This window comes from Aythya ferina (genome assembly GCF_964211825.1).
Source record: "Aythya ferina genome assembly, chromosome: 13".
Classification (NCBI taxonomy): domain Eukaryota; kingdom Metazoa; phylum Chordata; class Aves; order Anseriformes; family Anatidae; genus Aythya; species Aythya ferina.
This window is the reverse complement of record NC_140311.1, coordinates 20,084,203-20,108,987: the sequence shown is the minus strand read 5'-3', so window position 1 is coordinate 20,108,987 and position 24,785 is coordinate 20,084,203. Positions and strand designations below refer to the sequence as shown.

Genomic DNA, 24,785 nt, shown 5'->3' with positions numbered 1-24,785 from the left:
GCACAATGGAAAACTGATGTGTTTTAGGTGAGGGGACAAGGGCCAAGGGAAGGGCCCTGTGGAGGGCTTGGCCAGCCTCCTGCTTAAACCTGTCCTCCTCCTGTGGGACTTGGGCCGCTTGAGTTCTGAGCTCCTCAGAAAGTAAAGTTTCCCCTGTCTTTTACAAATCATACTATTCTTATTTGGAAAGCCCAAAGTTGTCTTGCAATACCAGCAAGATTAATTCCCTGTCCATGCTCTATTCCCTGCTGTATGTTTGGGGAGTATTCCTTGATGATGGAGGCTTGGGGAGCTAATGACCTGTTTTAGAGCTGATTGTGTTTTTTATTGGTGATTATTGAGAGAAAAGGAGAGAAATAACATCCAGTGCCCATCTTCCTCTTCCCTTGGGTCGTGTTTTCTATCTTTATTTTTCCCCTGCTGTCCACCCTTAGGCTTCAGTACTGTGCAAAGGTCTTACAAATAAAACTTCCTCTCCTAACCGAGTTGCCCGTTCACTAAAGCATCATTCATACACCAATCAAAATGATTCTTTAATACTGTTTCTTGCAGTTTTCGTATTTAAGTGGTGATATTTTTATTCCTTCTCGTAAGTATTATTTCTAGAAATCTACAGTTCATTGGAAACTATGGTAACCAGAAAGGAAAGCTGCACAAGTAGCTGTTGCATCTGTGGTATGGGTCTGTCATTACTTCCCTGATAAACTAGTGGCCAAAAAAGCCAAAATTGGGTTTTGCATATTGATATACCAAACATGGAAAGGGTTTATTAAAGCAAGAGCTTCAACGATGGAGGGAAAAAAATGTTTTGTTTTTTTTTTTTCTTTCCCCCTAGCTGCTGGTTTACGTTTGTCTTCAACATTGCATGTTTAAAGTACTGTTGTTTTATTAATCGGGCTTCCATTCAGCATTGATAAACATTATTTCTGGACTGATGTGTTTATATCAGAATTTGTTTAATTTTTAAAAAGTTTATCAGTTACAATGTAGTGCTGATGTAGCAACATGCATATGCCATATTACTGCACTACTATGAAATAGAACTGATTTTGTAAACTAGAAACCTGTGGCTTGACAGTTTGGAAATAATCAGAGAAAAAAAAAACAGCCTTTAGGCATTTTATTCCTCTTGCTGCACTGCATCGTCTTTCTGGTTATACTGCTCACTTTCTACCCACTGATGTGATAGTATTATGAAAGTTAATAAAGTTCCGTACTTAGATGAGAGTCTGTGCCTCAGAGCAGTATTGTTGCTGCAAAGCAAAAATTTACTAATGTGGCAAGACAGACAAAAATAATGACAAAAACATTAAAAATCTTCAGTTCAATAACAGTGGATGGAAGAAAATACAGTAAGTCATTCTGTTCCCATGCAGTAGGTCAGGCATTAAGATTCTTCAAATACAATAACAATCTCTGCAAAACTTTAATTCTTGGTTTTTCTTCACTTTGTGCCAAGGGGATGCAAACTACATTAAGCATACCTTGAATTCAGAACTGTTTGGTAAGTTTTGTTTACAGAGTGGATTAATGTGTTCTGGCTTAATCCTGCAAGTGGGCTTAGTCTTCCTCAGTCTCCACCGAAGAGGAGTGTGGAAAATGATGAATTATTTTTTTTCTGGATGCAAGATTTCATCCATGTTCTTAATAGTCTGGAGATGCAGGAGATTTAATGAAGTTGTTTAGTTCTTTTTCAGTAAGCATAATTTGAGAATATGTAAGGAATTAACATGTAAGCATCCTAGAACATGAAGTAGGATTACCAGGTTAATGCCAAGGAAATGGGGAAGATAGAAAAGTGTAGGAATGTGTTGATGCTTGCTGTAGGACCATTTGATAAGTGTGTTCTGCGTCCAGATGCATCACCTTCACTCTTGTTTCTGTTGTGGCATGTGTTGGCATTGAGCTACTAGCTTCATCGAGTAAACTGCTTCTACATAAAGACTGAACCATGTCCTATCAGGTGTGGAAGGTGCAAATGTTTGTCTTAAATGTGTAAAAAAAGTTAAGATTTGAAAAATTAAAACCTTCTGAGGGGATCTGGTGGAGGAGAGAGACCAAGCAAGTAATCGATTGAAAGCAGAGCTGTTCTTTAACATAAGGAGGGTGTTGATGGGTTGCTGGAACTGACTGAGAGACCAGAACCGGGCAGTCATGTAAGTGGGAGCCATTTCAGAAGAGAGCCCCGCCTGCAGAGTTTCCTCCCTTCTCTTCCCCTTGTGTAGAGCTTCCTCTCCAGCAGTGGAAGACACAGGCAGGTCAGTTCGGTGGCCAGGCGCCACTAGCATAGTGATCCCGGTCCTGTGCTGTGGCCACGTGTGTCTGTGTTTCCTGTGTGAGCCCATCAGGCGTGCTGGCTAAAGGAGCTCCACTGAACAACAAGAGAGGAGTTTCCTGCCTGATTAAATCCCTCTGGAGTTGCAAGGTGCTGTGCTGCCCCTGCATGGAAGGGCGCATTAACTTGGGCCAGCAGGAATAGGGATTGAGTGGGGCTGTCCCTTTCAGCACCTGGAAGCGGTGTCTCAGCTCTGCTCAAACCGTAGTGGGAATGCTTTCAGTAACTGTAGGGCTGCACAAATAAAACTTGGCTCCCACTGTCATCTACTTCTCTACCTGCTCATACTCTTGAAAACCATTTGGGCTGTATGCCAGTTGCAAAAGTAATACTATAATCTTTGCTGTGATCTTCCTTTTATCTTTTTTTTTTTTTTGTCTGAAATGTTACACAGTCTTTAATAGATCAGTTAGAGCTCTGCAAGGATATTCAGGACCACTGTTGATTTGCATTAATTTATGCGGGCAGGAAGATAACGTATGTTTTTCTTTGCTTTCAGTCTGCACGCTGATGAGAAGTTGTGCAGGTGCTGCTTGGAATGAGGCAGAAGGGGGAAGATTTAGGAACATGGAGGCATTGGGAACATGGAAGCAGGAACCTCTCTACAAGGTTTTCTTTCGGCCTTGGTGTGGTTAATCACATGCAGTTGTGAGAACCCTGCTAGACCTTCTGCTTCAGTTGGATGCTTACCAGCCTCTTGTGGTTAGACCTTATTAGAAGCCTTTGCACTCTTGAGTTTTCTGTGGTTTATGGAAGCTGCGGTGCCAGCTCTGTACTTGAGGTCTGTCGTAGGTCCACGTTCTGTAAAGAGGCCATCAGGGATGGCCCTTTGTGGACCATTCTGTGCATTGATCTTACGTCCTGTTCCTCCCAGATCATCTTCCCAGCTTTGGAGTTTTGGGGGCATGCTGAGGCTACACGTATCGTCTCTGGGAACATCTGACAATTAAACCAGATATGTGCCTTAAAAAAAAAAAAAAAAAAAAAAAAAGATCTTTAAAGATCTTTTGTCAGAGATGCCGAGAAGTAGTCAAAATAATGCCTGAACATACTTCCTTGCCTCTCCTTTACCCCTCTTTAGGCTAATTTTTTGTTTGTTTGTTTGTTTGTTTTTTTTACTAGGTGGAATCATACTAGCTAGACTATTATGCTTTTCTTTATGTGTCCAGGAAGAGCTTCACTGTTAATTGATCAGGAGCTTGCACAGCAATTGCTTAATTCCTCAGCACTTCAGATATGAGGAAACTGGTCTGCTTTAGGCAGAAGCTGTGATTTGTTGAAAATAAGCTTCTTTATGAATAATCAAACTGACAGCTATGCTGTAGGCTGTGTGTTTTGCTTGGTGAAGTTGTAGTCTGGTCAGAAATAGACAACAGAAAAACCACATGTACAAACTATTGGGAGTTTTGTAAGTCATTTTAGATTGTACAGAGGGTTATTGAGGTTCAGGTGGTTCACTACCTGTTCATGTAAACCGTGTTGGAGTAGGAGTTGCTTTTTTTGGTGTTGAATCTGTAGAAGCAAGTGAGCATGGCTGGTGGGCATTGGTTTCCCCCAATTCTGTAGGTGCTCCTTGGGGAAGACAGCTGTAAATATAGCTGTGATTGCCTGATCTATGTCAGGTTCTCTTTATTGCTGTTAAAATGTTTCTGTGGGACTTCCCTGTTTGGAGGCATGCCAAAGTGAGTGTGTGGGAAGACTTAATACTTGCTGCTTACATAGCATTTTGTATGTTCAAAGTCATCTGCAAATATTAACTAATCTTCATTTAACACTTGAGCCCAATTCCTGTCACTATAAATCAGTAGCAGCCAGTTATGACCCGTGTTTTTGATGTCAAAAGAACGAAATGCTGTAGCCAGGGCAGTTAAGAATAATCTCTGCCGTCTTATTAACATACTGTTTTTGTCACTACTGTTCTGGCGTAGTGTGATGGAGAAAAAAGTTATGAATAAGATGTAGTGCTACTCCTTGGGAGGTCCATGCCTTTAGGATGCTGGCTGCTGCAAAGGATGGCGTTGTGTTTGTGTAGTGTGTGCAGTTTCAATCTTTCTGGGCTAGTTTTTGTTTCTGCTCTATTAATGTTTATTTTTTTTCCAGTCTGAGGAGCCATAGCATGTTCATGACAAATAATGCTGGGAGAATATTGCTCTTTCTGAGCTTGTTTCTTAAGGGCTGTCATTCGTTCGTCTTAAAGCAGTCTTAAGTTGCAATTGATTTTAGTTATTTACTGTATACTTACTGAAAAGTCACTAAGGCTTTCCCTGTTGGTGTTGTGGCATTGGATAACTGATACACATTATACGGAACCAGTAGGACAAATTCATTAAGCCGCTAGTGTTTAGATCACAGTCAAGTGCTCACGACACCAGAAGCAAAGTGGCTGTGGACTTCCTCACTACGGTCCTGTACTCTACTTCGAACATTACTAGTAAGTTGGCTTTTTGTTTATGCTGTTTACCATCTGTTCATAACTAATGTTTTTAGTTGTGTTTGTGGAAGTAGTTTGCGGCTGCAGGGTTTGAAAAAAACAGCATATGTATTTAAAGCAAACAGATTTATAGCTCATAAAAGTGCCCCTATCAAGTGGCAGTTTTTACAGGAAGTTAGGCAGTTCTAGCTTCTATTAGCTAGATTTTCTACTGCTGCTTTTCCTCATAAAGAAGTTTAAAAATATGTTTTTTTTTTTCCAAGTTGTTTACAACTGTGCAATGAGTTTACAAATGTGCGTCTTTGCATGGCAGTTGGATTTGGTGTATCGAGCATCGTTTTAAAGAGAGACTTCAGCAGTTCTTATTCAAGGTTCAAGATGTTGTTCCAACTTCTCCATAGAGAGATAAAAGGGAAAAAATACAGAAAAGTGTCTATGCAGTAACCTGCCTGTCCAAAGCAGTGTGAGGAAGGAATCCTGAACTGGGGACAGTCCCAGGACAGTCAGGGCACTGTGCTGAAGCAGTGCTTGTTATCCACATCAGGACTGGTGCTGCCTTGAGTCTCGGAGACACCTGCAGAGTGCTTGGGAAAATGGAGTGGAGCAAAATCAGCCTGGCAGAGATGTATGGTCTCTGGGGATGTAGAGAAGAGTTGGCTGTATTTTAAGAACGAATCACTGGTTTCTAAGCAAGTTTGAATTGTGACTTTAAAAGTCAACTGCAAATTTCAGGGGGAAAAGCCTATAGAAGCAGGTGAAATCCTTTACTTCTGGTAACTTTTTGTCTTTGGCCAAGTAGTTCATTAGTGTTAGTTGTTAGGTACTAATTTGTTGTAGGGTTTTGGTTTGTGAGATTTTTTTTTGTTGGTTATAAGACTCAGTACCTTCAGAAATTGAATGACTCAGAACTTTTGACCTTCACTAAATGTCTAAAATATAGGTATCTTTTTAAGAAGAGTAGCATTGAGTACAAAAATAATAAGAAGAATACCTAAGTAAACCATATGGAGGCCTGGTACTGTTTGAAAAGTTTTAATCTTCTGATCTTAGGTAAAACAAACAATAACTGTGTATTTCTATTTGGTTATTGTCTGACAAAGTGTTACTCAAAACAGCTCAGGTATGAGCATAGTCTATAAAAAAAAATGTATTTTCTGGTAATAACGTGAGTTTTAGAAGATACACAGATCAATGAAGAAATCATTAGAAACAGAACTAGTTCTCATTACTTACGCATACAGTATTAAACTACTTGGAGTGAGTGCTGCCTGTAATTGAATAAAGCTGGTCCCAGCTTTCTATAGAGTAATGGCAGATTCTAATTGTGTCTGATACGCTGCAGAAACATTGTAATAGTAATGGATTGGAGAACCTGAGTGAGACCACTCTTAGCTGTATTTGGTAAAATGAGCTATAGCTTCTTTGTTCAGCAGGGATGTAACATGTTTCTATTTCTGTCACATCTATGCTGCTTCTGTTACCATTTTATATAGGGTTTAGGTAAAGGTGAATACCTGTTGGTTGTCACAACGCTTGTTCAAAGACTACAAAACAAGCCCATGAGAGGTTTTGTTATTGTAGGAAAAGCAGGACTGGGGCCAGGTTGCTGTGATAACTGGTGGGGTAACACTTAGTGTTTGAGTGCTGTACTGACTGCATCCCAGTGCCCTAGCTGGGGGGATAAGCTAGGTTTGGGACACCCTATGGCAACGTTTAAAGTATCTGTAGTCTACCAAAATGATATGGACAACGCTTTTTTTCTACATCATTTGACAGTCAATTGTCTGCTTGTCAAAGCCTGCTGCAGTGTCTCAATGATTTGAAAAGAGGGGGTCCTTAACACCAGCCACAGGACTCTTGTTGAGCCAGCTCGACTTACTGATCTGCTAGAAAGCAAATTAATTCTGAAAGATTAATAGGTTGTTGCTCAACAGGCACAAGGAAAGGTCTGACAAGCACCCTTGACCATGAGATTTTGGCCAGAAGTAATGCAGGGCAGAAGAAGGGGCCATGGAACAGTTCTTTCACTGGTAGCAGCTCATCTGTTTTGTTTCATTATCAAACTACTGTTTGTGTTTGGTTATTGTTTCTAGTGTCATTCATGATTTAGGGAAAAAAAAAAAAAAGGATAGATATATTTAATGTAATTCATTCAGATTGGTATAAAGTGCTCTTTGAGTTGGTAAACGAAAGTAATATTGGAGAAAAAGAAATAAATATTGGGAAAAAAAAATCACTGGTACTTGGCCAGGTTGTATATACTGAACAGCTCCTTTTTCTAAAGGTGAAAGGCATTTTGAGGAGACAGAGAAACAGCAGACAGAAATAGGGAAGTAAGTGGAAGTAATGGAAACACTTAAGTTTTAAAATGGTGTTTTATGCTATGTATGTGTATTCTAACTAAGCTTTCAGTAATAACGTGAGCATAAAACGTGCAAGTGCTGGGGAGAGCATGATGATTTCCAATACCCACTTCACTTTAAGGATTAGGGAGCTCCTACACAAATGACTTCACACCTTTAGAGTTGGACAGGGCATGTTGCAGGCTGGCACTTGTGTATCGTGATATTGTAGAATTTTGTCTACAGTGATAGAAATGGGGGATATCTGTATTCTCAGACTGGTAAAATATCACCACATTGCTGGATCTATTTAAGTGGTTCTCTGGACACGCTAATCTGGGAGTAGATTATACTCCAAATAATATGGAGGGTGGCTGTGCAGTTTATTCAGAGAGACTTGTAGGTGAAGGAATCAATCGGTTGAGTAGACTTCAAACAGCATAACTGGCATGTTGCTGCAAAAAATATTGCTATTTTGGGCACTGTACGAAAGCTCAGCTATTGCAATTGTTATGCTCACAATCGATATTTTATAGCGAATGAGTTAGAACAATTAATATATTTTTATGATTGTGAAGAACAAGGAAAAAATGTTCTTAATTGTATGAAAAATAAATGTTACTTGAAAACCATTTTGCTGGTGGTGAACTAGATCTTTAAATATTGAGAAAACAATGCTAGGGAATGGCTTGGTATGGAATACATATGTGGAATGAGATTGAAAGGAGAGGAAAATAAGGGATTTATTTTGAGGGGAACAAACCACCAGGAGACAGAGTTGTCAAAAAAAAAAAAAAAAAGGTAAATTTAGATAAGAAAATATTTGTTAAGAATATTTTCTTGATACAGTACAAAAGCGTATCAGCACTGAAGGAAATGCCAAGTTAAGATAGTAAGCGGTCTTTTAAGAAAAGGGGGTAGGGGGGGTTTTAGGTAACATGATTGCAAATGCTATCTTTCCTTGCTATTGGGTATATACTGTGGCATTTCGGTTTGTTACTTGAAACATGTTGCATTTACTGGATAAATAACATCTTTATTTGTATTCTTGGAGATACTTTGTCCTGCTACATTGGCTAGGCTTGACAGTCTTTCAAGAATCTTACTGTATTTAGCTTTGTTACCTTTGAGTAGCAGTGCCATTTGAAGTTGTCTTTGTGCTCTGTGCCTTCTTTTTGCATTTCCCCCTTCCTTTTTCTCCCTTCTTGGGTTTTTTTCCTCCCGCAGCTTAAGTATACTTTCAAAGAGCACTAAATTCAACAGGTGAATCGTAGAGGGTGGCCTTGATGGTCTATAATAATGGTTTTAATATTATGTCAGTTCATGTTATAATTCACAAAATGATCATGCTTTGGTGCCCATCCTTTGTGAAAAAAGCCTGGCGGCACTTGAGTTGTCAATAAATCAGAAACGCCATGGCTACCTGTTAGAAAGGTGCTAACCAATTTTGTCTGCTTGAGAATTTTTAGGTTAAAACCAGATTTAATGTTGAATCATGTATCTCCTGTGTCTGGGCTAGGCCCAGGGTTGTGTGTTCCTGCCTGGCTACCAGAAACGCAGCTGTGTGCCTCAGTCTAAGCTGCATCAGGTTTTTGTGACTGTGTGACCTGGTGCTGCTTTGTCCAAGGGTTAATAATCCATGTGTTAGCATTTCTGTGCCCTCTTGGCACTGAAGGCAGGTTATGGAGAAACCTGAAACTGTGATTTGAGCATCTTGCTACAGTTTTTAAATGTCTGTAAATTAGATATTCCTGTGCTTAGACCATTCATCTGGTGACTTAGTTCCAGAATTAGACAGTTATTTATTCTGGAAAACCTGCACGGTGATTTGGAAGGCACTGTATTAGTCTTGCCCTGAGCATTTTTCTTTGAGGGCTGTGTGTGATGACAGTACAGATGTGAGGCTGTTGCTGTGTTACCTACCTGTATTGCCTTATGGGCTACAAAATGAAATTTTATATGTTTTATTTTTTGTTGAAGTTTCTAATAAATGTGAATCATTACTAGAAGACCAAATTCTTCTTCATTAATAACCTGATTAAAATAAGGGCAGATAATATTGCAGAAAAGTCAGTGCTACTAATTTCACTTAATAAAGACCAAATGATTTGATAGGTAAATACTGTCCATTTCATTAGGGCTGAATATTAATTGTCTTGTTCTAATTTGGTAACAGTTACCTTCCTGAAGTAATTCTCTATCCGTGCCATTTCCATTTGTCTCCTCCCTAACCCTTGTTCCTGCCCTCACATATTTAGACTTATGAGCAGTGTCTGTATTAACACTGTTAATTCCTATGTCTTTAGGAATTCTCTGAGAGGCACAGCGGAGCCTTTTAACATTTAATAATGTTAAAAAGTCTCTTTCTGACCTTGATGTTTGCTAATTTTTCTCATGCGGCAAGCGGACTGCAGTGTGGCAAGCAGAAACAGGGTGGTTGTCAATAACGGAGATATGGGCTAATTGGATCCACGTTAGCAGCTACCACTGATGAGGTATAGGGACCTCAGTCCAGACTTTTTCAAAAAATCTGTTAAGATGAAGAAGGAGAAAGCATAGGGGTTACACTTTCTTAAGGATGCTTCATATTTGTGCAAGCAGACTTGGTCTCCTAGTATGAGTTTGGGAAAAAAAAGGCTACAATAGGAAAAACAAAATATTTTCTCCCTTGTTTCTGTCAATCATTGTTTGTTTAGAGGTACAATTTTGTGTTTATTAATAGAAAGGTCTTATTTATTTGGGATACATTGTTATCCCTAGATAGCCCTCTGTTTCTCTCCCTACAGAAATAGGAAATCCAAAAATCAACTTTGTCCTAAATTCAGGCTTGGGAAGCAGTTGTGGGGCCAAAACTTCATTTTGCTCGTGTATATATTGATGGAACAGGGGAAAAACCACAAACAAATGCTATTCACTATCTCGGGAAAGGTTTTCACAGTAGACCAGCCAACTTTAATTGAACTAATTAATTACTTTGGAGACCAAAAGAGTATTGCACTCAAAGTTTATAAGAAATCTTCTGTTAACACAATTCTATGGCTGGTCTATTTTGAAACTAATACCCATACAAGAAGTCCTATGATTTGTTGTCATTAGCACTGCTAGCCTTTTTCTGAAGAGTATGCTAGTGTCTGGTCCTGGTGGGGAGAAGAGTGTAAATTTGGATCCTTGATGGTTTTTTACGTGACAGTGGGGACAAAGTTAGGGACAGTGGCTTAAACTTCCAAACTCATTTTTCTTGTCTTGGACCATTGATAGAGAACAGTATGGCTTTTTCAGGGAACAGGACAAAGCTTGTCTTGTCTGGAGGGTAACTGGTAGGTTAATAGCCTATTGTCAGACATAAGTTTGGTATAATTAAAGTGCTGTGATTTTTAATGAATAATGGCTTAATATTTGCATCTGTTAGTTTTTTTGAACATATGCACTGTATATGAGATATTGTATATGTATACATAAGTATATGTGTATTCTGCAGGTGGATTTCTCTGAATAGCATTTTGCTTGTAGCATTAGAACCATGGCAGAGCCTTTCTTACTAACCACTGATAATTCAGCTGATGAGTTATTGCCTGGATTTGTCCTCTGACTGCCCCTACTCCATGCGCTTGTAAGATTTAGAGTTCATTGGAGAAGGCTTGTGGAAGCCTCCCAGAAGCTCCAAACAATTGTTATGCATTACAGTGAGATTTCCAGAATGTAGAAATGGGTAGCTTGTGCCTTTCTTCGGGTCAGTAGGGGATCCTAAAGGGTGCCGGGAACCTGTGTTACAGGGGCAGCTAGGTGATTGTAAAGAAGCAGCTGTGAGCGCCATGTGTACATTAATAATCGAGCAGTTTGGGGAGCTAATGCCTGTTACCGTGCATTGTCCTCACTTTTTCTCCCCACATGTGACAGTACAGGCACCACTGGGGCTGACACACTGGAAATTTTGTCTTCTGTAAAATATCTGGGGGAAGCCCAGGAAGGCAACTACTTTCTCTTCCAGCTCTGCAGCTTTCTTTGGGGTTTGGGTTGTGGGTGGTCATTATTCATTCTGTTTTCAAGCTGCTTTATTGGCAAATAGGTAACTTGTATCCACTGTGTGAGAAATTCTTTCATGTTTAAAAGTTTGTGGAAAGTTTGTTTCAGATGGCTAGAAATTAGTATAAGAAATTGTATTTTCAATATTTCTTAAGGTGCTGCTCATTCTGAGGGATTTTTTCGTTATTAAAAATACTGAAATACTAATATTTCCTGCGTAAGAAGGGAGACCTGCTAATTGTGGATTAACAACTGTTTTTCATGTTGGTTCTTACTCTTTACAAAATGCACGTGCACCCCTTCTCTGACATGGCGGTGGGACTGCAATATTGCCATATCACTGCTTTGATTTTTGTTATTTCCTTTGAGCTGCTGAGGTTAACACAAGTCGTGTTGTCTTCCACTTCTTTCCTCTCTTATGAAAAGTGTGGGGTGTTCGTTAGCTATCTATGCATAGCTGGATGTGTGTTATTGATGCTGCTTTAATCAACCATAAGTAGTTTCCAGAGAACATCTTGGAGGCATATTGTTTCCTTGGGGATTTATTGCATTTGCAACATCACACCTCTGTTCCTCCTGCTTACAGAATATGATTATCAGCCATTAGTACTGAATACTTGAACGTGGTCACTACATAGTGTTTCCTCGCTCATCTGCTATTTCTATCCTGCACGCTATTACGGATCCCTCTCTAGTGTGTTTGTTTTTTGCTCACCCCTTTCATGCTCTTTGTTTATTCCTGTGCTCACTGTTCCAATATAAATCCCCCTTAGTCTTGCTAAGAGAACTGTAGGTAGGTTGTTGGGTTTATTTTCTTCTATCAAGTGATGTTGTCTTCATTTTCCTATGTAAGATAAAAATTCCTGCAATTTTACTAGTGATCAGTCAGTGTCTTGGAAAAGATGCTAGATATTCAGGATATTATATCATTTGAATATCTCACCCCTACCCCACCCCCATTTAATCTTGAATGCATGCTGTAGAAAACTGAAAAATCACATCCAGACTTCTGGGCTTTTGCCTTCATGTTGCTTAGATTAGAGCTGTTAACAAGTAATATGTCATGTTGCACATTCGTATGTGATATACGAGCACACAAAACGGTATTTCAACCCCGATGGTTTAAATCTTTTTTTTGTACATATAGTCATCCATGTTTTGCATTTGCCTGCCTTACTGGAGGCAGACATGTTTCAAACCATTGCTTCTTATGCAAAATGAGGTTGTTAAATCAGAATTGCGATAATAACCACGTATTGTCTGTTAGTTTAATCTAAATTTTGGTAATGGTAAGTACAAAAATGAAAAATTTGTTCTTTCCATTTCTGCGTAGGGAATCATGGTGGTGCATGAACCTTGATGTGTTGGTAAGATATTTGGTTTAAATAGGCAGCCATGGTGCTCCTTTGTCTTCTCTCCCTTGAAATACTGGCTTCCATTCTGAACAAGAATACTGTTTTGGTAAAGGGGAACCAACTAATGGCATCATTTTATGCTAACACTTGAAGACTTGGAAGTATTTTGATCTAGCACATACCTGGAGATGTCTTGAGCTAGAAATGGTTGCTTGTGTTGCTCCAAGGAATCACCCCACAAGTGAAGTGAATTGCTCAATGAGTTACTTCACTTTCCTCAGTGTTATTGGAGGAATTAAAAATGTTTTGGTATCTGCTTCTACAAATAATGCTGGATGTTTGTCTTCCTTTTCTCTTCAATATTATTTTTACCTTCTATTTAAACTTAAGGAAACTGATTTTAGGGGAACTCAGATGCTGACATCATTAAATTATGTCAGGGTCAAGACAACTTTAATTTTCTCCCTGATTTGTGCTTTTGGAGTATGCTTAGTTGTGCTGTAATACACAAATACATACAGAAATACTGTAATGTGAAGAATGATTCTGCTTTCGCTGCTGTCGACTGTTACTTTAGTTTGTAATCACCATACACTTAACCATGTCATTATATGGTCTAATAGAGAATGGTATAAAATGATTTTGCTTGGGAAGAAGAGGTCAGTATTCGTCTGTGCTACAGAGGGACCTGATGACATTCTTTTAGGGCTGGGCTGGTAACGTGTCCTGTCTGGATTGGCTTTTCTGTAAACACTGCTTTGAATTATTTTCTTAACCATGTCTCAGGTGGTCAGACTGTTACGCATTTATTTGTGAGGAAGCCGTGAATGGCAGTTTTGATGGAGTACTTCCTCAGTATCACTACTACAGGTAGTGGTAAAGGCTGTTTTATAGCTTGTTGCTGGCTGTATGTGTTTACTGTGTGTAAATTGAATGCTAAGGTTTAATACCCAATTTTTAACACTTGGTGTGCTTTCTTATTCTTACTAATATATGTGGAAGTTAATTGGAATCAGTCCCCTGGGGGACTGTAAATCAAGCACTATCCTCAGTTCTTGTTGAGGCTCTTTACTCTCTCAGAAGGTGTTTGTATTTATGCCATTTTATTCTGTTGTAGAACAGCTGTCTGCACCAGTCGTGTGCTGTAGACCTTCAACTGCTCCAGCTGCATTGGTGGAGCATCGCTTGCCACGTAAGCAAATTTGCTGGTGGCTGCTTGTTCTGTGGTCAGCATGAGGCTTCTCTGATCTTCCCAAGGGCTCCTTCCATAGTGCTGCTCACCCCAATTCTTTCCTGTCCCTGCAGAAGTGGGGTGTCACTTGTAGCTCCACATCAGGTCTTGCTAGCATCAGCTGCAGGAAGAGCTGGTACACCTCCCTGGGTTTTATTCTGCCTTGTTTTTTTCATGGGCTGTGTATTATACAATATTCTGTGGTTCTAGAGTAGTTTTTGCACTTAGCATATAAAGTCTTAAGTTAATTCACATAGTAATAAAATTTATGTTCTGTAATTAATTTTTTGGCAGGCATCTGTTTCACAGTAATGAATTGGTAGCAGTTCCTAAAATGTCTGTTGACTGTCTAGAGAATTGTAGGAAAGCTGGCATTTTAGAAATGTTTCTTAAAACAGAAAGAAGTGGGCCGCTTCACATTAGCTCATTTTTTTCTCAGAACTTCCAACTGAAATGAAAATAATTTTATTTTCGTGGGTTGTTTTTCTCTTTACCCCTGAACTTAAAGGGTAATTGCTCTCTCTTCTTCTCAAATACATCTTTGAATTAGACAATAGTATTCTAAAGGTGCAGGTAGTAGTTACAGTTCTTTTAAACACAAAATCAAAAAAAAAAAATTGGCATGGTGTTACCTATTATCACAATTGTCTGTTCAGTTCTTTTAACAGCAGTTAAAAACCGTGGCTCTGGTTGCAGGTTCATTTTAGGTTGCTTGCAAGACTAAATTCGTAGCATTTAATGATCTAGGATTTTCATACCCTAGGGCAAGATTACAGTAAGTGGAGGTCAAGCTGAACAACTGCCAGACCTAATTTACACTAGGATAAAAATGTTCTTGTCTAACAATTAGATTGAATGCTGTTACCTCTTCCCCTAACTTCTACTAAAATTTGGTTTATATTGTTTAAAGACTAAGGCAGTCTGATGCTAAGGAATTATCCTCTGAGTGGAATATTAGCTTATAAAATTGCCCAGGATCAGGTATCTGTGTTAATGGCCCCTTGTGTGCTTGTTTTGGAGGGGATGGGAGCCTTAATCCAAATAGGATGTCTTCTTAACATAAACTCTTCCTAATATGCCATCTTCAAGCAAGTAGTAATGAATGATGTTGAAACAAGGGAAGAAAAAATCTGGAAAAGATGTAGCCCCTTGAACGTAAATACTTGAATACCTGCTAGATCTGAATCATTTGTTTCAATAGAATTATTATAGTTCCTTCCTCCTATGAATTGATTTACGAGTAACCTGTTTTTTTCCACCAATGTCACAGGTCCTAACCAAACTCCTAAAGAGGTTTTCCCATATAGATTACCTGAAGAGTGAAATCTGATGTGTTACCCTGAAATGGTGAAACGCTCAAAGTTGTGTTTGGGCTAACTAAAGTAAAGGTGGTAAATATATTTTAGTTAAAGTACTGCATTGTAGTAACTAAACGTTAAGTTCAGCTATATAGTCAACTGGCATTAACTTCTGGTGACATCTACATAGGAATTTTGTTTAAATTCTTGAAACCTTGAAGAGCAAACCTATTTGAAACAAGACATTTGACTTGTAATCCTGATTAGTGCTACCACAGGATGATAATTCTATACTCTTGATTTATTGTAAGAGCAATTGTAAAAAATAAATGGCTTTTTGAGTAAACAAAATACAAAGGCAGCAGTTTGCGTGACTAACATACAGAGATCAGAATAGTATAAGTGCACCAAACTGGCAGTAAGCTCTGAAATCTGTGTCTGGGGCATTAAAATCATGCTGGGGTGGGGAGGCGGGGGGAAGTTACTTCATGGTATTTCAGTATGCTAGTTTCATTTTTGTATGAAGGTATTTTAAACATTCATGAATCTTAATCATTTTTACTTTATTTTTTATCCCTTTCCTTTTTCCTGTGATGAATAGTTAGCTCCTTGATACCAAACTATATCATCTTTTTAAATACTTTTTTTTTTAATAGATCTTGGATTCAGGAGCTGGGAAGTTGCTATAAGTAGCAAATAATTTGGCAGAATCCTGGCCGGGTTAAAACCTTTTATTTGTATTAAATGTTATGATTTGATGTTAGAGTCTGAGCAGTGATCACAAGCTATTGGTAGAAATACATTGCCAACAACATCTGTTAGCTGTAAGTAGAAGCAAAATTTGCTGAGTTCAACACAGGACTAACAAATAGTTATATAATTGATGGCTAATTAATTAAGTTAAACAATACTCTTGGATAAGTTGCCAGAACAATATGGGGAATTCAACTAGATGAATTTTGTAGTTTAGTAACTTAAATATGTGGTTTGAAGAAAGTGTATTGTTTCTTATTTAAGCATTGTGTAATTTTAACAGTGTTTAACGTGTAAAAAAAAAAAAAAAAAAAAGAACAAAGCAATTGAAAAGAAGTATTGTCTATACAACTGGTTTAAATACTTGGAATTGTCTCCCCCTGTACTCAGCTCTGGTGAGGCCGCACCTCGAGTACTGTGTTCAGTTTTGGGCCCCTCGCTACAAGAAGGACATTGAGGTGCTTGAGCGGGTCCAGAGAAGGGCGACGAAGCTGGTGAGGGGTCTGGAGAACAAGTCCTATGAGGAGCGGCTGAGGGAGCTGGGCTTGTTCAGCCTGGAGAAGAGGAGGCTCAGGGGCGACCTTATTGCTCTCTATAGGTACCTCAAGGGAGGCTGTAGCGAGGTGGGGGTTGGTCTGTTCTCCCACGTGCCTGGTGACAGGACGAGGGGGAATGGGCTAAAGTTGCACCAAGGGAGTTTTAGGCTGGATGTTAGGAAGAACTTCTTTACTGAGAGGGTTGTGAAGCATTGGAATGGGCTGCCCAGGGAAGTGGTGGAGTCACCATCCCTGGAAATCTTTAAAAGACGTTTAGACGTAGCGCTTAGGAATATGGTTTAGTGGGGACTGCTAGCGTTAGGTCAGAGGTTGGACTCGATGATCTTGAGGTCTCTTCCAATGTAGAAATTCTGTGATTCTGTGATTCTGTTATTTACTGAAAAAAGTTAGAGAAACTAAAGTAGAACTGAAAAAGCCCTGTACACTTAACAGCATGTTGGGTTTTCTGCTGCTGGGTTGCCCGTTTCAGAGCTGAGTGTGAGGGGATGGAAAGATGTATTTCAGACAAAACAGAGGAAGAGAAATGTGTGCTAAGGGTAGGAATGCAGTTAATTAAAAAAAAAAAAAAAAAGGTTGGTGAAGATGAAGTGACTGATACAGCACTTGAAATCTAACAAATTCTTCTGACAATAATTACAAATAATTTCAAACTGGTAAGTCAAACATGGTCACCAGCTGAAAACCACAAGCTGATGATAAATTCCAGATAATAAACAATAATGAGCTCTGGTGGGTGACAGAAGCATTTTGTCATACCATTGCTAGGCAGCTCTAGGTTTTGACAGTTGTCCTCTGGTGACTTCTGCCATGGCAGCTGTGTTTTCCATCCCTCTCTCGGAGGTTACCGCATTGGGGATGAAAGTTGGCAAAATGGGATTTGTCAGCTCTTTAGCTCTCCGTATTTGTGGTTCAGCATGTTAGCTTTAATTGACAACGGAGATGATCTGTTGTTGATAGATCTGACTGTAAACAAACCAGAGCATATGACATGTGTGACCTTGTTCTCTTTTTTTAATGGCATGTTAATACTTGGTCTAGTTGTTTTTTTCCCTAAGGTGATAAAAAAAAAAAAGACAGTTCAAATTCTTTGCTTACACCAAAATTGCATTCTTGTTTTGGTTGTAAGACAGGAAAAACAAACAAAAAACCCCAACAACCCAACCTTTTGCATGTGAGACTTCTGTCATCAGTGGAGGTGAGGGGTTAGTTCGCACGGGACCAGTACCTGCGAGTCCTCCCTGGGAAGTCTCTGCGGGTGCCGCACCATTCCCAGAGGATGGGGCAGTTCCCTGATACTATGGGGTACTGTGTCGCTGGGGGAGAGGGGGAATCACAGCACACATAGCTTGTTCAAGAGGGATCTAGCACTACTGCTCCTTTTTTTATTCCCTTTTTAAAAGCAAAAAGCAGGGGAAAAGAGGGCATACCCACCTTATCTCAATAGCCTCTACTATGTTGCTGAGCTAATAAGTATAACAGTTGTGGCTTTAAAAACATTTTCTATGTATTTAACGTTGCTCAAGTAATAAAATACTTGTTACAGAACATGATACTTTCATAATGCAACCAGTAAATTCTCAACAAAATGTAAATCTAGCTGTAGGCTATAACTGCCTTTTGGAGGAGGAGGCAACTACTACCTTTATTTACATCTTGAATTTACTAGAGAACAGATGTGTAATGATATAGCTTTTTGAAGAAACCTGAGGTTTAATTTTGGTTGATTACAAGCTGTATGTTTTTGTATTTTAGATCTGTGTGGAATGGATTTCCGTGTATCCCTAAGGTGCCTAATGCACAGTATTTGAGAGATTTGTGGGAAGATAATTTCAAAAGGACAAGTCTTGCTGACCTTTGCTTCAGAATATTTTATACACATCAAGAGTTTCTCATTATTGGTCAGCTTACTTATTAAATGAGTTTGGTCTGTAAGAAATGTTTCTGATATTTGTTCATGTTAGCTTTTATAATGCAGGCATAGTATGTGATAGCTCTCTTAGTGTAATTTGTTACCTGCCACAAGTAAGCAATTACAGAATTGAAAGAACTTATTGATTCGAATAATGCCAATATTTTTGCAATGTTTTTAGAATGCGTGCAAGTGGCCAAGCTGGTTTCCACTGGAAGTTTAATAGATTTCAACAGCGAACTGTAGGTCTCCATAAATGAGATTTCAGCACCAGACATCTCTCTTTCAAGATTCTTTTAAGAGGGCTCTGGTTTTAGGATAAATAAAGGAAGAGAGGGTGCTTTCTAGGTCAGTCAATAATAGGTATTTTTTCATCTAGTAATGACCTCATTAATGGATTATTGTCTTTCTGCATTGTGGATATATTCAGTTGTCTAAATTGTGTGGGGGAAAGCCATGCATATCACAACTGCTGTTTCATATAAAATTAGTATTGAGTGCTGCAAATCTCCAAATAAACCAGTTGGGACTTTAGCTCAAATGTTGCAAAGGAGAGCAGGAACAAAATATTGGGTATTAAAAATCTTTAAGTTATGACTGAGGATGTATGGAGCACAGATGTTATGAGGCTGGCAGATTGCAGGGATAAGTTTCTAATGGAAGTTACAAGATTTTTATCTTTATTTCTTCTGTTTTAGAGGTGAAATCAACTTCTGCATACTTGAGTGGTTGCTTGAATTTTTCTTTTTATTTTTTTTTTTAAGAATGATTAATTAGATTGATCCTTGAAAGAGCCATAATCCACTTAAGAAAGGCTTAGGTTTTAGCTGTCATGCCGCCTGGTTTGGATATGGCACCGTATTTATTCCTTGTTTGCTAAATACTTCTTTTTCCTTTCTTATGGCATAGATTTAATTGTGCCACTTAGTTGTCTTCTGCACTAGTTGGCTTGTCGTTTGAGCTAGGGAGGGACAGGGCACTGCTCTTGTTTGGTCACATTGCTGTTTGTGTAATGGCAGTTTTCAGAGCTTTACTATAAATAGTTTTACACTACTGTTGTGAGACTGATGATGCCAGTGGTGACCAGTGGAGATAGCAGCGGGAGAACAGGCACGTGGGCTTTTAGAACAAGTAGAGACCAGTAAAACTACGGGATCTGCTACAGGTGAATATTGGAGCTACAACTACACCTGAATAGGATGCAGATTAGCTCACCTATAGACCCAGAAATATCAGTTCATTCTGAGCAGATGGTTCTTCATTATTTTTTTTTTTCCCCTCACTTTTTTTTTTTATTTAGACCCAGTCAGCCAAATGCAGTTTGACTTCTGCTTACTCTTTTGTGTTTGCTTCTGTGCTGGACTTAATCTTTTTAGTTATCATCTGGAAACATTTCAACCGTTTTTATGTAGTGTTGAAGCTTCAGCTAATAAACTCTGGTGGATCTGAGTTGACAAAACACAGAACCAAACTGCTCTTTCTTTTTCTCTTATTTCAGAAGGCTTGGGATTGCAGCGCAGAGAAATACATTGGGCTCTTCAAAGGGCTAGCCAAAGTGCAGTGTGACCTGGGCTGGTAGGAGCTCACTCTGAGATGTGCTTGAGAGGTTTTACTTTCTGCTCTTCAGTAGTTTTATTTTAAGGGGTTTTCCCATATTTGAGTCATCTAATATCGAGTGTGTTATAGCAGTGGCTGATGCTATGTAGCGTGTACCATATGGTCCCCCCGCCAGAGTTTATAATTGAATGCAGTTGCTCATAGAAAGGCCCAAACAAAGTCATGGGCACAAAGCCCCAGTGACCTGGACTTCTCAAAGAGGAAAACCTGTGTGGTAGGAGTGGAAGTTGAGGCTGCTACAAAGTGAGGCGACTTGCAGGCTTGCATTGATCAGTGTGAGAACAAAAAATAGAACTTGCCAGATGGAATATCTCATCTGTTGGAAAACCCTACCTCTGCAGAGGGTACTGAAGCCGTTCGTCACCATGGGCTGTTTGAACAATGCTGGTTCTGTCTTTTATATAGCTGGTTACCTGCTTGCTGTGGACAGTAACTTATGCAAGAGCCAAGGTTTTGATGGGTTATGCATTTTGGAAGAGTCAATGTGTGAGGGGGCATGTGTTCTACAGTTCAGTTTGGAAACTTGGGGCATTTAGGCGGATGAGGTGTGCTGGCCTTGTATCATAAATCAATTAGTACTTCTTTTGGCTTTTTTAAAGTAGGCATATGTGGCTTTTTTTTTTTTTTAATTTTGGTTGTCATCCGACTTGGGTTTTATTCATCCTAAGAGCCTCATTTTCCACGCAGTTAGACTACAACATCTGGAAGCCATTTCTTCTTTGGCAGGAGAAGATGTGACTGACACAACGAGGTATAACTTTTACTTTTGTTATCATACCTTTACCTTTTTTAAAAAGACATCTGAAATCAAAACATTTTAAAGATGTCTGAGATTTTCAGGTGTCTTTTAGAAATGCTCAGGAATATCGTTGGGTGGAATAATTAAAAAGTATTACAGGTACTTTTTTTTTCCTTTAATAGTAGCAGTTGCTCTTATTGTACAGTTAACTCATTTTACAGTATTTTGTAATGCCTGTATCTTTTGTTTCAAACAATTTACTTGACAGTATAAATTACTAAGTACAGATACAGAAACTTCATATGGTTCAATACCAAAACTATATTTACACCATGAAATAGTATTTCACTTAGTGTATTAAGGATATTGATGTTATTAATGGTATTTCCATGAGTAATTGTATGACCCATGAAGCACCATAGCAAACTCTCCCTTCCAGAATAGATATTCCACCTACTTATGTAATAAAACAAGCAGAAATCCAAAAAATCATTTGTAATGAGTTGGGTGGACTATTTGATGGTGAAACTGGGGTTGGCAGTTATTAGGATGGTATGGAGGTCCTGGTCTGTAATTCTCTTTTCAAATTTCTAGACTCATATTCAAGTCTAAACCTTTATTTTAGGTTTTAGCCTTTTTCATGTCTTTTATATTCCCACCCCCCAAATAAAACCTATTTAAAGACATTAAACTGTGAAATAAACTTGCTGTAGTGTTTAGTGGTGTGCGCATTGTCAGTGGGGACTGGTTTTCTCCCAGTGCCTGGCTTTCTCCTGGCCAGCAGCAGGCCTGGCAGCCACCTTCACCTCATGGCTGCGCTCCTCCCGCAGGAGCAAGGTGCCCCGCAGTCACAGCACGGCCTGCTACCGACTGAAATGCAGGAACCGTGTGTGGAAAAAGGCAGGGAGAACGCCTTGAGAAGGCATCATGGGCATGGGTGGGCCTCAGAGCATGGCAACTAGTGGGTGGGTGCTGTCTGGCAGGGACCCAGCCCTTCTTGCAGGCTGTGGCACCCAGAGCTGCAAGCAGTCGGCTTGCTGTGGGCTCTACCGAGGTTAGGTAGGAGAATTAGCAATAGCTGTCACAAGGACTTCAGCTGGGCATTACTCCTCTTGGTGCTGCTGCTGCAAGGGAGGCAGTGAGGGAGCTCTGTCAGGTGGGTCTGAGCTGCCGCTGGTACATGCCTGGTGGGTGCCTCATGTGGCTGCAGGGTGACGTGGTTCTGTTGTCCAGTCCAGTGGAGAGCTGACCATGCCAAGAAGAAAATACAGTTTTGTTTTCAGACCTTTCTTGCTTCTGCCTCAATTGAGTGCTAGAAGAGAGGAGTGAGTGGGAACTTGCTGTGTTTGGTGAGTGGAGTGGGAAGGAAGGCCACTGCTTCCAGCAGCAGCCCGTGGTTACAATATCGTAGGTGTGTCACAAAAGCATCTTCTGGGGTGGCAATTTACCACTTTACCAGTGAACCATTTGCATCAGCTAAAGAGCAGATATTATAAACATTGAATAAACGGCAGGCCAGGGAATAAAAGTGGCAGTGTGACAGTACTGGCCACCATAAGATCGCTTCTTTGGTTTTTGAAAGATGGAAGAGGAACTGAGAGATGTTCACGAAGTGGTGTAGAGGTGGTATATGAGCTGGAAAATCAGAAAAGAAAAAAAAAAGTGAAGAAATAGTTTGAAAATACAAGACCGGTACAAATGAGGTCATTTAGGTTATTTGTTGGCTTGTTAACTGTTCACTGCCTTTTGGTATTTTCTGTGTAGGTACACTGTCTGCTGGTGAGCATGGAGGAGTGTAGATTGATGGTTATTCTAGGTGGTCTTGTAAAGGAAGCTTGAGACTTACTTGTTAAGCAAAAAATACAAAAATAACCACACATCTAAAGGTTTTAATTGCATTATTGTTCAGCGTAGTCTTGATTATGCTATGATAATATAATCAAACTGCTGATACAGTTATAACTAAATCATGTTGAAGTACAATTTTTACAATACAGAATGCTACTTGAAGTATGTTTTCTGTATTTTACTCAAATTACAGGATTGCTTTAAAGCTTGTTGGCCGTTGAAATACTAGGTTGTGTAATATTAGTACAAATAACGCTCGTGCAGGCCTGTAGGGAATGTCATGGAGTTGCTCAAAATCTTGCCTAAAAATCCACCGTTTAGTCTTGCTTGTGGAGATGACTGCAACAGCAGTGTTGAGAAGCATACTTATTTGCAAACAAACAAACTGTATTTTATAAAAACAAAAGTTGAAGCATATTCTGATTTCTCAGAAAAAGAGTGAGGGTAAACACTGTAGTTTGTACCAGCTTTCTCTTCTGAAATAATTGGAAAACTAAAGTAGGAAAATATTGGGAATACTTTTGGTCCTTGATTTAAACTTTGATCTGGCTAGCATTTTAACTGTCACTACTGTGTAATTGGTTCTGAAGCATCAGCACCTCTCATTCATGGGTAGATGAATAATTCAGGGATGAACTTCTTCTGCCATTATCATTTCTACAGCTGAGTGCATTGCAATTTTACAAGTTCTGATTTTCTGAATAAAGAAAGTGAGGTCCCTGTTTAGTTTTTTTTTTTTTTACAGATGATTAACTGAATTACAGTGAAAAATCAATACACCTCTGAACAGTCATTCTGCATTTACTAAATCTTTGTCCTGTTCACGTAGCCGTTTTCCTCTGGGGATCCAGGAGTTGGACTCAGTCCTTGTGGGTCCCTTCCAACTTGGGATATACCGCGATTCTATGATCTCTGTGTTCCCCCAAAAAAGAAAGCCTCCAAATAATAGGGTGTGAATTGTGTGTGTACTTTGGGGAATCCATCTCAAACCAAAAACCAGCTACCTGAATTGTTCTGCCACGAGTTCATGCAATAACACTCAAGTTAGTGCTTTTACATGAGAGCATGAAACGTAGGTTTCATGGACAGACCTTGTAATTTTTTGTATTTTGTGTTTGTGTATATACACAAACACTTAACAAAGGCTTCTGGCTGGCTTTTATTTGTGTTTGTTTAGCCTGTGCATGTAATGAAGTTGTTTTTCAGTGAAGACACATTCTAATTGTAGTTGTTCGTGCTTAGTTCTTTTAAGAGTAAAATTAGTTTAAATGGAAACTGTTACATTTAGAGTTAGCAACGTTATATATGATTAGTGTTCCTGGACTACTTTTCTTGTTCTAACCTTTTTTAGTTTGTTGACATTCTGTTTGCAAAAATCTAGCAAGATACAGGAAGGGGTTATGTTATTTCTGCTATTAAAGTGTATTTTGAAATTCCTCTGCTTGCTTTCGAAAGCTACTTACAGGAGACTGGTTGTACTACAGCAGCGAGATGCATTTCCGTCTTTGGAAGAGTCACTGAATCAAACGTGTTACGTGCATTAATTTCAGGAAAGATGTAGGAGTCTTCCAGTGTCCTTATGCAATTTATATATAAATCTTAAGGAAATGTGCTACAATATTACTGCTGTTTTAGCAATCTCTTACAAAGTTTATTGCACAGAAATAACTAGGTCAGCCTCTGGATGACCTGTCTTTTTGGAGTTTCTTCAGTTAGCTTTAGGCTAGAGCTCCACCTTGTGATCTTTCAGCAGGATACATTTTATTTTTATAGTTAATAATTTAATTATGACTTCACAAAGTTGAGTGACTTTTGAAACTTCTCATAGAGTGGGGGATTTCAGTATATGCTTAGGAAAATTAAAGTTAGAATGCTGTGAACATGCAAATACACAAAACAAACAAAAAAGTCCGAAGAACTGCATTTTATGATGCACTTAAGTTTAGGTGTATTGATTTTACTGAAAAAATATGCTTATTAGAGCATATTAATAGCTAATGTAGACTTTCATTGCTTGGAATGGCATCTGCATAAATTTTACTTTCCTCCTTTCAGACTGCACTATGAAGAATTTGATCTTTTAAAAGTTCTGGTAGGATGCTTGTACGGACAGTTTTCCTCCTTCTGATCAACTTCCCAAACAGTGTGCTTTGAGTGAGTCATCAGATCCGTGTGTGAAGAATACATGTTGGCAGGCACCCTGAATTTCTAAAAGGCGTTTACTGAGATCAAGCATAATAGGGGAATGGCCAGTACCAGTCTTTCCCAATACTAAAACCCATGAACACCAAATAAAATTAGAAAATGTTGAGCTCAAGGATAAGAACGTGCTTCTTTATACTATACA

At 39.1% G+C, this 24,785-nt stretch overlaps 1 protein-coding gene across 7 annotated transcripts in view; it reads left to right on the top strand.

Annotated features, from left to right (window-relative positions):
* Positions 1–24,785, top strand: part of STAG2 (STAG2 cohesin complex component) — a 75,174-nt gene that overhangs the window by 7,140 nt on the left and 43,249 nt on the right. Inside the window, exon 2 of one of the 7 annotated variants that reach the window (XM_084534012.1) lies at positions 20,539–20,602. The exons of the other annotated variants lie outside the window; for them this stretch is intronic. The gene's annotated coding sequence lies outside the window, so the exon portion shown is untranslated. The remainder of the gene's footprint in view (positions 1–20,538; positions 20,603–24,785) is intronic. 7 annotated transcript variants of the gene reach the window in all.